The sequence below is a fragment of the Chenopodium album genome, chromosome 25 (assembly GCF_948465745.1).
Source record: "Chenopodium album chromosome 25, dcCheAlbu1.1, whole genome shotgun sequence".
NCBI lineage: Eukaryota > Viridiplantae > Streptophyta > Magnoliopsida > Caryophyllales > Amaranthaceae > Chenopodium > Chenopodium album.
The window spans coordinates 20,915,160-20,929,627 of NC_137858.1; the positions used below are offsets into that span (position 1 = coordinate 20,915,160).

A 14,468-nucleotide genomic window follows, 5' to 3' on the forward strand; every position below is an offset into this window, starting at 1 on the left:
GGTTTGCTAAAGTCAAGGAACCATGCCGCTCATGCAAGTATAGGTCGAAGGCTTGAAAAACAAAGAATCTCACACGGATGTAGCAAAAACTCACTATTAGCATCAAATCAACCATAGGGAGCAACTACCAACGTGCCACAATCAAGTAGAATCCGGTTTCATGATCCTCTTAGTTCTAACCAACTACCTTAGCATAGATTATTTCTTAAATCAATCGAACATAATCTCAAAATGTGCAAACCTCTAATATTTAGGAAGTAAATCATTCAAAGGCAAAAGTCGAGTGATATGAAGTCCAAATCATAAAAAGAGAATAAAAGAAAAGGAAAAGCCTCAAAATTATAAACAAATCAAAAGAAAGATAAAGGAAAGAAAAATAAAAGATCAAGGTGGAAAATCAAAGAAATAGGAGAAGCGAGAAATGAAGAAAAGAACAAGAATGCACATGTAACACATAAGTCCCAATCGAATACAAGTGATCTTAATGGCAACAACACCAAAAGATCCCAAACACGCTAGGTGTTAAACACATACATCCTCGAACCATTCAACTTCCCTAGACTAATCCTATTCTAAGCAACCAAGAAAAATAAAAGAAAGCAAAAGGAAAGGTCTCACCGGATAATCCATGCTAAGCGAAGAAATAAGAGTGAAAATGATAATCACCGAATAAATCTCTAAAATAGAAGGAGGACCATCAGAGCCGGACGAGAGCAAAAGAAATAATGAAAACTACATACAAAGAAAATTGTTAGTAACTTCCAGACAAAACCAGAAGACAAAAAGAGCGAATCAGCAGCATAACAGCATAACATCAGAAAAATTAGGGAGACAGACAGAATAGCATAACAGCAGTAGGCAAATATAATTATTAGCAGAAAATCATCAGAGCATCATCAGAATAACTAATCAACATAACAACTATCATCAGGAAATCATCACATAAACATCATAGGAACAGCAGCAGCAGCAGATAAAGGACAGTAGCAAAGAAAAGCAAACAAAACCAAATGAACCACAAGCTAAGGGGAAAACATAAGACGCACAACCTCAAAGAAATAATTCCCCTAAGCTAGAAATGAGCTACCCCCCCCCAAGCTAATACCTAACGATAAGGCATGCAAGACTAAGCAAGATAAAGCAAGCATAGGGAGGGTAGCCAAGAAGGCTCACTCGGCACTGTGGTAGGGGGTAGAACTAGAACTCCCCCCACCAATGCTATAGAAAACACTACGAACCACATCATCAGCAATCTGGGCACTCTTCCCCTTGGTCCTACTCTCTCTCCTAAGCAAATCTAACGCAAAGAAATGCGTCCAATCATCAAGAATAGGAGGACCTGAACGTCCCCACCTCCCCTCGGTCTCGGGTGAAGGAAAAAGGTTAGGGTTACCCGGATCATGAGTCCAATCACATCCCCCCGGTCTCCTATAGTCATAATCTCCTCGGGTGGTCCCCCGGATGGCACTAGGTGCCACATGAGGTCCCTCCCAATAGGGGTATGTAACACCCCAATAATTCTCTCTTTAAACCTCTGAGGACCCTGAACAATATTCAAGAGAATTACTGGCGTGCTACCGCCACGTGTTCAAACGTTAAGGCTTTATCAGAAAATAGCAGCGGAAAAACTAAATCAGTTATAAATAAGTTTCAAAACCAACGAATGAAACCAAATTAAGTCATATAACTTGGAACCATTAAGGCCCTTATTCAAAACCCAATAAAAGTAGTAAGTGATTAAATTCAGTGTTCAAATAAATTCAAACCCAAAAGAAATAGTGTCGAATAAAATCGAATTAAAATAAATTCAAACTTGCAAAAGAAATAAAATGAAACAACCAACTCTCTACTCAAGATCCCACAACCCTGATGAATGCTGCATGTGTAAGAACCTGTGGTAATTCTGCTCCCCAATATTACAAGTGTAAAAATTGGATCGTCACAGGGTCATTGAAAGGCGAAGGCCATGACCAAAGGAAGACACACAAAGCACGCAATCAGCAAAGCTGAGTACATATAAGCTGCAAAATAAATTAAGAATTCCATAACATGCTACTAATAATAAATCATCATGCATCATTAAATTATAGACTCAACACACAACTCAACTATATATATTACTAAGACTCCATTAATTAATAATAGGTAAATCATTATTTTTATTCATTGGATTACGCAATAGACAAGGTTGTCCAACCCATGCTCCATTTGGAACATCAATAAAAGAAAAACCCCATGCCTCCTTTCGGAAACATCAATAAACATCCAACGACCACGGGCGCGACTCCGTGACCGTAGTTAGTATGAGATCTCACCTAACTCCTAGTTTTGAAAAATATTTGAAATAAGAGACTCGTAGATCAGACGGCCTCGAGAAAAGTACACGGCTAATACCCCATGTACCCCAACCCCTGATTGTCATTACTCCAGAAGTGCACCAATCCAGAGTTTTATTGCTCATCCATCTTGCACTTTACGTGATTTACAGGTTTAGACTTGGTGATGACTCATATGCATAACAATACAATCAATCCAATATCAATTCAATCAAGTAAAACAACTTTTCAATTTCAATTCTTGATTTATTAGTGGCAAGCAACATTTATTATATATTTCTTTACTACCTCGGTGTATAAACACCTTGAGTGCATAAGGCACCCCAAACTCTTAACCTTGTCTTATAAGACATGAACCATTCCTTTACTCATCCTATTTCATTAAATCATGAATGAGTAATAATTAAGTCATTTCACCAATCACATACCTTTGCCTCTAAGCGCACCTTGCATAATTAGAACATAACCAATAATTACAATAAGGAATAGTGCACGTCAAAGGAAATTCACAATGTATAACCAAACAATTTAACCCAGTCATCCCTAGACATGATACTATGTTCTTGATTCGTCCTTAAACATGCACCTAAAAGCAAGGTTTTGTAACTTGTACGTACCTTGAGCAAACGAATTGGTATGCCACTTTACTAACTAGAAATCACCTTCAATAAACTCCTCTCCTAAGCCAAATAATAACATCTCAATCAATACCCAATCAATTAAATTTACAGCAATACTAACTTACTTTAAAACCTTCAAAATCCAAATCAAACAACACTTTAAAACCTTCCCTTTTGTTAAAATTAAAGGCTTATATATAGTTCTTTAAATTTTTCTTCATAAAAACCTTAAAATACACTCTTATACATGAAATTACAGCAAGTTCAAAGTCTAATAAAAATCTGAAAATTATATAAAAACACCTAAACCTCTCTTTTTAATGGGTGATTAAACCCTCTTTATAAAACATCAAAAGTAGTACTTAGAAACTATTTCCAACACTTGAAACTTCAATAAAAACATATATTTATGCTTAATTAACTTTAAACATAATTAATTTAATTAATCAAACTCAAGGATAATATTTTAAGTATGTAAAAACTTCGTTAAAATCAAAAACTGCTCGAAAATCGTATTTAGAGGCTGAATTTGGCCTCGAGAGGGTGGTGCTCACTACCATAGGTAGTGAGTCTTTCTTAAAACGTGGTTTCCACATGGAAAACACTACTTTTTTGTCAAAATCGGATGAGTTTAGAACCTGATCGGGATTAAAACGGGATTAATATTAACGAACGAAAATCTAAAAATTAAAACACGAATCTATGTGTTCAAAATAATCTGGAATTAAGTTAAACTAATCAGTAGTTATAATCACCAAAATTTCAAAACATCATTACTATAAAAGCCCTAAATCAATTGTTCATAAAAACCCTAAAATCATGATTTTCAATAAATTGAAACCCTAGGTTTATAATTCCTAAAATATGAAATTTATAACATAAATATAATCTGAAATTTATAATCTTTATACCATTAAAATATAATTTGATACTAAAAATATAATCTTTATACTAAAATCAAAACCTAAAACAATTAAATTAACATTAAGCAAAATAATGAAACAAAGGAGGATGAAAATAAGACTAACCTTTTGTGTGGGAAATTTTTGGAGATTCATGGGATATTTATAGGAGAGAATTATTGTAGGGTAAAAAGAAAGATTGGGCCTCATAAAAATAATGGGTCGATTAAGTAAACAAATGGGTTAGGCTTGTATGATTGGACATAAATTGTAGAATAAAGGTGCATAAAATAATTTGTTCAAATAATTTTCGACCCAGATTAATAATTTGAAACTTTTGAAATTAAATTATGAAAAATAACAAATAAATATTATAAATAAAATAAATTTTCATTTATAAAATATTTAAAAATACGGGGGATTACAGGGTAGCATAGTCGAGGACCTACGACCATATCAAAAGGGTCCCATTGGGGAATTGGCCCCTCTTGGACCGGCAAATAGGGATAGTTCAAATATGGCTCGATCTCACCTTTAGCAACATGTAAATCATAAAGCCTCCTAGCATGATAACCATACCCCCCCCCCCAACAAAATCATTGCCCAAAGAAGGGGAAGACAAAGCCAAAGTAAGAGCATCAATTTTATCATACTAGCTAGTCAAATCAAGAGTAGAAGAAGTAGAGGGAGAAGGAGGAGGGCTAGAAGTACCTCCCCGAGATTTCAGGGGAACACGACGCTTCGGGCGAGGGGAAGGCAAAGGGACTCTTCGGAGAGAGCGGTCAATGGCCATCTTACTCGGCCTCCAAGGTAAATCCGAATCCAAATCTCTCACCATAGCCTCGGGGTGAGGAATGAGACACCAATCCGTTGTACGGCAAACCTTCCAAACAAACAAATTTTCCTTGTTGGTGCGCTCCAAAAATCTTTGATTAATCAATGCATAGATGCTTAGGAGATGTGAGGGGTTCTTCTCCCTCGCGTCTTGAATAGGCTCAAGGGTCTTGAGCATTGCCCCATACTTCTTTTCAAGTGAAAGCACAAGAATGGTGATCATCCCTCCAATTTAAACGCTACCCGAAAGGAAAATCCCATCACGAATATCAATAAACCTATCAAGAAAATGCGAGGCAAAAACTATGACCTCAACTTCATCATCCCTAGGCTTATCCGCCAACCAAAGCCAACTCAATTCTTCACGGGATATGGCACCAAGGGATTCCTTAGAAAAGAATGCATATGTGAGGATACGGCTAAAATACTACATAGCCGAGTGAATAATAGAGGCCGACTTGGAGTATTGCGGCCTATAAGACTCCTCATACGCAATATGAGCCCACCAATCTTCCTCAGAATATTTATGATCCTTGTGCAAAGTATCAAAGGCCGGATAGATGTATGGTTCTCCACCCAAAGGCTCGGGAAATTGGAATGCTTCATTGAAATAAGAGAGTGGTATCGAGTGGTCATCATTGAAAACTTGGAAAGATAGAGTAGGAGGGGAATCATCATCCTCATCTTCATGAACCTCAAGAGACGCAAGAAACTCGAAAGTGATTCTAGCAAAAGTCGGAGCATTAAGATCGATGAAGGCCTCAAGCCCTAAATTCCTTGCCAAAATTCTTACATCCTCATCAATACCAAGTAATGTTGTTGCTTCCTTGTCATAGAATCTTGTTGAATAAAGCTTCCTAGATAATAAGTTGATAAACTTTTCACAATGCTCTTTCTTTGTGAATTCAATGCCATAAGTTTCCTCGATGATGGATGGTGGTGGAACCACATTTCTAGGATTAAAATATTTGGCTCGCTTTGTACGTCGGAGGGGCGCCATCTACATACCACAATCAAAGGAAAGATTTAAAACAAGAGAAAATAATGTGCAAATACAAAGCATGAAAATGGCAAGACTAATAAGGTCCAAAATAATCAAGAGAATAAGCAAGTATTTACATTCTAGTGAAAAATGCATAAAGAAAATCACAATTATTGACCATAATCATGCATAGTAAGAAACATCATTATCCATGACCATCCAAAACCCTTATGAACACCATCATCACCAACACTACAACACTCAACACCAAATCCAACAATGGTAATGCCAAAATATTCAATAAACTCAAGTAAAATCATCATCACAAGGCAAATTATCATCAACAAAATCATCATAATCACAATCATCATATAATGAAGCAAGTAATAAACAACATGGGTGAGTACCAAACCAAATCAAATTTCCATGAATAATAAAGGTTGAAAATTTATCACAAAAATGAAGAAATCATACCTTCAAATCACAAAGAAATAAAACAAGGAGCACTACTACTCACTAATAATCCCAAAAGCAAACCATAAAACTTCAAACAAAGAGTAACCAAAAATCTCAATTTAGGAGAAAGAAAATTACCTTGAAGATGCTTGAATTGAGATTTGGAGTAATAATAAACTAGGAGATTATGAAGTTTGATGAAATTTTGATGAGAAAATGATAAGGGAGATGAAGATTATACAAGAGCAAAAACCAAATGAAACATGAGTGAGAAAGTGAAGTAGGAGAGACAAGAAGAAGGAGGGTGGCTAGTGCCTTAATAGGACCCCGACCACAGGTGGCGCGGTCGCACCTATGGGTGGCGTGCCCGCACCACCTCAAGCGCGCCCGCACCTCCATGGGTCTTGAATTTTTCTTCTTTTCTCTCTATTCTATGGTGCACACATTGGTGGGTACACAAAGATGATGGTGATGAACACCAATATAGGCAGTAGCAAAACCTTATTTTAGTGGGTTCAAAACAAGAATTTCATGAACCCACCAAAAGAACCCACCAAATTCCATACTTACACAAATTTTCAACTCATGAACTTGGACATTTCTACCTCAAAATTGGCATCAAAATTGTTGGGTTTCAAATCAAATTCACCTACAACACAAAAGAAAACAAGATTAAAAAAGGATAAATTCATCAAAACAAAAAGAAAATTAAAAGAGAAATGAGAAAAGGTTAGAAACTCGGGTTGCCTCCAGGTAAGCGCTTGTTTAAAGTCATTAACTTTACATTCTCCACCCTTCAAGGTGGATCATAGAGAGTCATATCATGAATGACTCCAACAAAAACTCCATCATATTAGCACTTGAGCCTATGTCCGTTGACCTTGAAAGTCCTAGAAAGTTCCAAAGGAGAAATTCCAATAGCACCATTCGGAAAGACCTCTTTAACTACAAATGGACCGGTCCAACGGGACATCAATTTTCCGGGAAACAGCCTCATTCTTGAGTTGTAGAGGAGCACCTTATCTCCCGGATTGAACTTCTTCTTCTCAATGAGCTTATCATGCCCCTCCTTGGCTCTAGCCTTATACACACTAGCACAATCATAGGCATCCAAGCGATGCTCTTCCAATTCATGAAGGTCTAACCAACGTTGTTCCCCCGCACTTGCCAAGTCAAAATTAATCTTCTTTATAGCCCAATGAGTGCGGTGCTCAACCTCCACCGGGAGATGGAAACATTTCCCATAAACTAATCGGTAAGGAGTGGTACCAATAGGAGTTTTGAAGGCCATTTTATATGCCCACAAGGCATCATCAAGCTTGTTCAACCAATCCTTCCTAATTCTTGCAACCGTCTTCTCAAGTATCAACTTAATTTGACGATTGGACACCTCTACTTGCCCATTAGTTTGAGGATGATAAGGGAGCCCAAAGCGTTGGTTTACCCCATGCTTCTTCAACATTTTCCGGAAACCATAATGCACGAAATGAGAGCCATTGTCACTTATTACCACCTTGGGAATGCCAAACCTTGGGAAGATAATCTTCTCGAACAACTTCATTACCACCTTATGGTCATTTGTTGGAGAAGCGATGGCTTCAACCCATTTTGACACATAATCAACGGCAACAAGATGTATTGATTCCCAAATGAAGAAGGAAAAGGACCCATGAAATATATACCCCAAACATCAAAAATTTCCAACTCAAGAATGGGTTGTTGGGGCATCTCATTCCTCTTTGAAATGTTCCCGGTCCTTTGACATCGATCACAACTCTTGACAAATTCCCAAGCATTCTTAAAAAGGTTTGGCCACCACAAGCCACATTGAAGCACCTTAGAAGCCGTTCTAGAAACACCCATATGACCACCACTAGGATCCGAGTGCACATCTTCAACACACTTGGTATTTCTTCATTTGGCACACATCGGCGCAACAGACCATCCACACCTCTCTTATACAAAACTGGCTCATCCCAAACATAGTACCTAGCTTCTCTCTTGAGCTTCTTTCTTTGATTCTTTGGAAAAAGAAGGAGAAAACTCCCCACAAGCAAGAATATTTGCCAAAACGGCAAACCATGGGAGCTCCTTCACATTGATAGCATACAAGGAATCATCCAGCATCCTATCCTCAATAGGGGATCCATCATCTTAAACTTGAAAATCCTCAAGCCTAGATAAATGATCCGCAACCACATTCTCTGCACCTTTCTTATCTCGGATCTCAAGATCAAAATATTGGAGTTCAAGAACCCAACGAATTAACCTTGGCTTGGATTCCTTTTTCCCAAAGATGCTTCAAGGCCGCATGATCGCTGAATACAATAGTCTTAGATCCCAACAAATAACAACGAAACTTTTCAAAAGAATGAACAATTGCCAAAAACTCCTTTTCCGTCGTTGTATAATTCCTTTGAGCACTATTTAGGGTCTTCGGCATATAGTAGATGACATGGAGCTTCTTATCAATCCTTTGACCCAATACACCCCCAAAGCCGTGTCACTAGCATCACACATAAGCTCAAAGGGAAAATCCCGCCTAGGGGCTTGGACAATGGGAGTGGAAGTCAAAGCTTTCTTCAACTTATTGAAAGCCTCTAAACAATTGTCATCAAACACAAAATCAACATGTTTTTGGAGAAGATCATTTAAAGGCTTATCAATGAGAGAAAAGTCTTTGATAAACCTTCTATAAAACCTGGCATGGCCCAAAAACGATCTTACTCCTTTCACATTAACCGGAGGTGGCAATTTCTCTATCACCTCAATCATGGCCTTGTCAACTTCTATTCCCTTATGAGAGATTTTGTGTCCAAGCACAATACCTTCCTCCACCATGAAGTGGCATTTTTCCTAATTCAACACTAATTGCCGCGACTGAGGAAACGCGTGCAACTGGCTGAGTTGCGCGCGGCTGTCGCGCGCATATGAACAGGTTGCGCGCAGATGCCGAAAATTTGCCCCTCTTAGGTCTATTTAAGCGTGGTTTCATGTAGGCTTTTGATCATCTTGCATTCATTCACTTTGTAACATCATAAGAAACTAAAAGAATTGATCTCTCTAAATTCTTACTCCTTTTTTATTGAACAATGGTGAAAACTTTTGAACAACGTTTGAAGCAATGGGTCACTTCCCTTTCTACCGAGGATAAACTAGCTTTCAAAATATACCACCTAGACTTTCTATAGAGTTACATGCAACTAGTGATTAATTTTGATTTTCTTCATGCCACGGTCAATCATTGGGACTCTAACCACCACCTCTTCTTGTTTAAAGGGGACGAAATTGTCCCACTACCCGGTGAGTTCGAGGCCTTGCTGGGCTTCCCTGTGAATACTCTCCCTGTGACTTATTCGCCTACCTTGTCGGATCCGAAACCTATATTCCAAAGATTTTTTGGCTTGTCCGATGATGATATGACTAATATTCGAACTGAAGAAGGCGTGAACTTAATTCAATTTGTTGAACATTTCGTCGCCCCTCGTGACAACATGACTAAACAACACTTTAAAATTTGTGCTTTATGTTATTGTCTTGTTGTTAATTCTTTACTTAGGACAGGCAAAGATTATGGAGATTATTCCATGGTGTCCATAGTAGAGAAAATAGAGGTGATGAGTGACATTTATGGCACTCATTTGATCTCTTTTTGGATGAATTTCATTTCATTTTATAACTCTTTTCTTTAGTTTTCTTTAGTTTTACTCTTGATTTCTTCATTTGATGCTTTTCTTAGTTAGTTTCTCTATTTTGTGCATTTTCTAGTTTATTTGTTGTTTTTCTCTATTATTTGCTTTTTCTCCTTTGTTTGTAGGTTATGATCATTTGCCCAAGGATTCCCGAGATTCCTTTCAATGGTTTTCATCGCTTTTGATGCCTTATGCTAGTGCAAAGAGCTCCAAGCCAAGAGGGACTCAAAGAGCAAGCTTCAAGACCTTGTGTATGCACCTTTCATGACTTGTGTTCACCAAAAATACCAAGAAAAGTTGCTGCCTACTTCGTTCCCCATCACCATCACCAATGGTGTGTGCACCGGATGAGCTAGGACGAAGAAGGGAGGAAGTTCACCCAAGCAGGTGCGGGCGCACACGAGGGATGTGCGGCCGGACAGGTGGCGCGTGCGGGCGCACCTAGCTGGGTACGTTTTGTGCGCGCCTTTCTCTCTCCTACGAGCGGCCGCACCGGGGTGGGTCTATTTTTGGACGTCATAACCGACCTCTCCTTTGTATATATAGTTATTCCCTTCTATTTTTGGCTAAGTTTTACATTAGATTTCATTTGCTTAGTTTTTGATTAGAATTTTAGAGAGAGAAACTCAAGATTGAAGAGAAAGAAACTCATGGTTTTTGGTTGATTGTTCAAGAATTCTCCATTGTAATTGATCTTTTGATCAAGTTTGTAAGGATCTTTCATCTTTGATTTCAATATAAGTTTGTTTTTAGTTGATTTCATTTGTTTTTCCTATGATTGTTGATTGTTGATGTTTGATTGAAGTTTGATTGATTTTTGATTTGATCTTTTGATTTCTAATATGTTGATGATGAAATTGATGATTAGTGTAGTTTTGTTCTTAATTTCTATGGCTAGTGAGTAGTTTACTTGCTAGGGTAATGGTGAAGCATGTATGAGTGATGGATTAGAGTAATTTGGGGATAATTAATGGAGTTGATGATGTGATTAAACTTGGTTGAGGATTCATGTGCATGTGTGTAATTGATTGAAGCTTGACCATCTTTGATTGTTGCACTAGATTGCATTGTAAGCTCACATTGATACGGACCATTGATTTGTGACTTGCAATTTCACGATTGAGGTATCTAGTGATGTTTCCTAGTTAGTGTTTAGCGTAGTTGGCGCTAGTTAGACCTCTAGGAGAATAACTTGGTATGCTCTTTTGGATGCATGTTTGATCTTCCCTCATATCAATTGACTTAGTTGGTTTGACCTCCCCAATTACCTTTCTCTATTGCAATTACATGTGGATCCATTCCCCTAGTGTCTATTACATTTGATTTCATACAAGTTCATTTGCATTGTTAGCTTTAGCCTTAGTCCTTACCATAAACCCCGCACTTGACTTCGGAGTAGCTTAACATTAGACAATAGACATTCAATTTCCATTCCTTTTGGTTCGACCTCGACTTACTAGTATACTCCTATAGGGGTTTGTTGAGTTATAAATATTGTTTGATTGGGTGGGGAGGTAGCCCAACGACCTACCGTTTCTTCTCCCATCAAAATGGCGCCGTTGTCGTGGAATGGTTTCTTGATTGTGCATTGTTGTTGAGTCTATTCCACTTTATTTGCAAAATACAAAAATATTTTACTCTTTAGGCTACACTTGTAGCCGTGATACTAATATTTTCTTTGAGTTTTGCATGTATAGATCCCGAGATCGTTCAATTGTTCCCCTTGATCTGCAAATTGAGAGAACTCTCTCAAGGAGAAGAGTAGCTAACAAGACATTGGATTATAGTTATTCAAGCAAAGAAGAGATTGAAGAAGAGCAAGTAATGGGAGAAAATCCAAGAGTTGCCTTGAAGGAGCTAGGAGTGCCCGGTGCATATAGGTTTGAGAGCAGCATAGCTCCACCTTCAACACCGGCAAACGACTTTGAAATTCGGCCGGCCATGATCACCTTAATTGAGAGGAGACAATATAGTGGGGCTAAGAATGAGAGCCCATTGAACCATCTTAAAGAGTTTGAAAAATATTGCAACACCATCAAAGTCAATGGAGTTTCTCAAGAGTTTATCCGCGTCAAGTTGTTCCCCTTCTCTTTCATAGGAAGATCTTCGGAATGGCTAGACAAAGAAGTGAAGCCCAATTCTTTGAGAACATGGGAAGATGTCACAAAAGCTTTCTTGTCCCGTTTCTACCCTCAAAAAAAGACGGCGGAGGCAAGAGCTTTAATTCAAGGGTTCAAGCAAAAGCCAAATGAAAGTCTCTATGAAGCATGGGAGAGATTTAAGGAGTACCAAAGAGAATGTACTCACCACGGAATCCCGACATACCAAGTGATCCAAATCTTCTATGGTGGTTTGAGTCCCCAAGGCAAGTCATGCCTTGATGGAGGGGCCGGTGGTCCTATCATGAACAAGACCGAAGAAGAAGTGGTTGACATTATTGAGGATGTGGTGACCTATTATAGAGATTGGAAAGATGGGGAGAGAGACTCTTCAAGCAAGCAATCTTCATTGTATTCGGTGGACCATCTAAATGCGATCAACAATCTTTCCTCTCAAATGACAAACTTGGGAAAGGAGGTGACCGCACTCAACGCCAAGTTGGAAAGTGTTTCTTCCTCTTCTCAAGCTTTGAATCTTCCCTCCCAATTTAAGGGGAGAGGTACTTCTTCTAACTCTCAAAACCCTTCCACTTCACATAATATGCCTATGGGTTGTTTGTTTTGTGATGCATGTGGATCATATGATCATGACTCTAGCAATTGTAATAATGAGTGTGTTGATGAGTTTGATAACAATGAGTGTGAGCATGTGAATTATGTGTCAAACAACAATGTTCAAAGGTTTGATAATCAAAGAGGTCAATGGAATAGGAATTACCAAAACCAAAGTAATTTTGACAACTATAATCATGGTGGTGGTTATAGAAACCAAGGGAACCAAGGTTCTCGTGGTAGCCATAATAACCAAGGTTATAGTGGCCAAAATTAAAGCCAAAATTATGGTAATCAAAACCAAGGTTATGGAAATCATAACCAAGGTAGTGGTAACCATAACCAAGGTGGTGGTAACCATAATCAAGGTTATGGTCAAAATCAAAATAGGGGTACTTGGAACAATCAAGGAAGGGGCAATTTTCAAAATAATGCTCAAAGAGGTCCCCCACCCGGTTTTGTTCCAAAGACTCAAGGTGAAAATTCCTATTCACAACCTTCTTCACCTAGAACTAATTTGGAAGAATTGATTGACAATCAAACCAAGATCATTAACACCTACATGGCGGTTAGTGATAAGAAGTTCAATGAAATGATGACTCACAATAAGATGCTTGAGACTCAAATAACTCAACTAGCAAACACTCTCAAGGATTATGCTAGTCCTTCTTCTTTACCTTCCCAAGGTGTTGAACCGAAGAAACCCGTGTATTCTATTACCACTAGTTGTGGGAGTGACCTTAGTGAGGGAGTTTCTTGTTCAATGGAGGGAGAAGATGAGAGGTGTGCTTTGGAGAATGAAGTTGAGAGGGTTGAGTCCAAGGAAGTCTATTGTGAGGATGAGGAAAAAGAAGAGAATGTTGTTGGAAAGACTTGTGAGGAGGAGAGATTTCCCGATCTACCTTACCCCCAAAAATTCTTAAGGTTTAAAATGGATGAGCAATTTGGGAAGTTCCTTGAAGTTCTTAAGGAAGTTCATGTTTCCACACCCTCTACCGAGCCAATTCCCGAAATGCCTAGGTACTCCAAGTTTCTTAGGGAGATTCTAGAGGAGAAGGAAGAATGTAATGAGGGCAATTCAGGGGAAGGAGGGAAATGTTTTAGTGCTCTTATCTAAGGTGAGCTTTCGGAGAAAATGGAGGATTCGGGAAACTTTTCAATTCCTTGCAAGATCAAGAAAATGATGTTTGAAAATGCTCTATGTGATCTAGGAGATAGTGTTAGTATCATGCCTTATTCGGTTTTCAAAAGACTTGATTTAGGTGAGCTTCTACCATCTTATATAACCCTTCAATTGGCCGATCGATCTATCAAGATTCCTAAGGGGAGAGTTGATGATGTTCCGCTTAAGATTGGAGACTTTGTTTTTCCCGTAGATTTTGTGGTTTTGGAAATTGAGGAAGATGAACATATTCCAATCATCTTAGGGAGACCTTTCTTAGCCACCTCGGGAGCTTTGATAGATGTGAAAGGAGGCCGCATTACTTTGAGATGTGGTAAGCAAGAGAAGAGTTTTAAGTTAAAACCAATGCATGAGTCTCTATCTTTTGTACAAGATATGGTGTGCTAGTTTCTCTCGTTCTATTGACAATGTATGCATGATTGATTCTTCTACTAACAATGCTCTTGAGATTTTTGATGATGTTTTTGCAAGTTTTGATAGCATGAAGGTTAGTGAAGAAGAAATTGTGATTCCCAAGCCAAAGGATGAGGAGGAAGTTGAGATCCCAAGTTGGTTTGAGCTTATTTCTCAAAAAGAAGAGAAAGTTTCTATGGTTGTGGATGTTGAAGTTCCATCTACATCGAACAAAAATCCGAAGAAGAAGGCTCGTGATTCAATGAAGTTGAGAAAAAGAAAGAAGTTGAGAAAAGAAAAATGTGAATTTGAGAAGAATTCCATGGAGACTTCATCAAGCAACAATGAGAGGTTGCTTA

General features: G+C 38.3%; 1 non-coding gene across 1 annotated transcript; it reads right to left on the bottom strand.

Moving 5' to 3' along the window:
- Positions 1–12,031: 12,031 nt before the first annotated feature.
- On the bottom strand, positions 12,032–12,137 carry LOC145615792 (small nucleolar RNA R71). The gene has a single exon (XR_014107381.1). It is a non-coding gene; the product is annotated as a small nucleolar RNA R71 (small nucleolar RNA).
- Between the last annotated feature and the right edge of the window lie 2,331 nt (positions 12,138–14,468).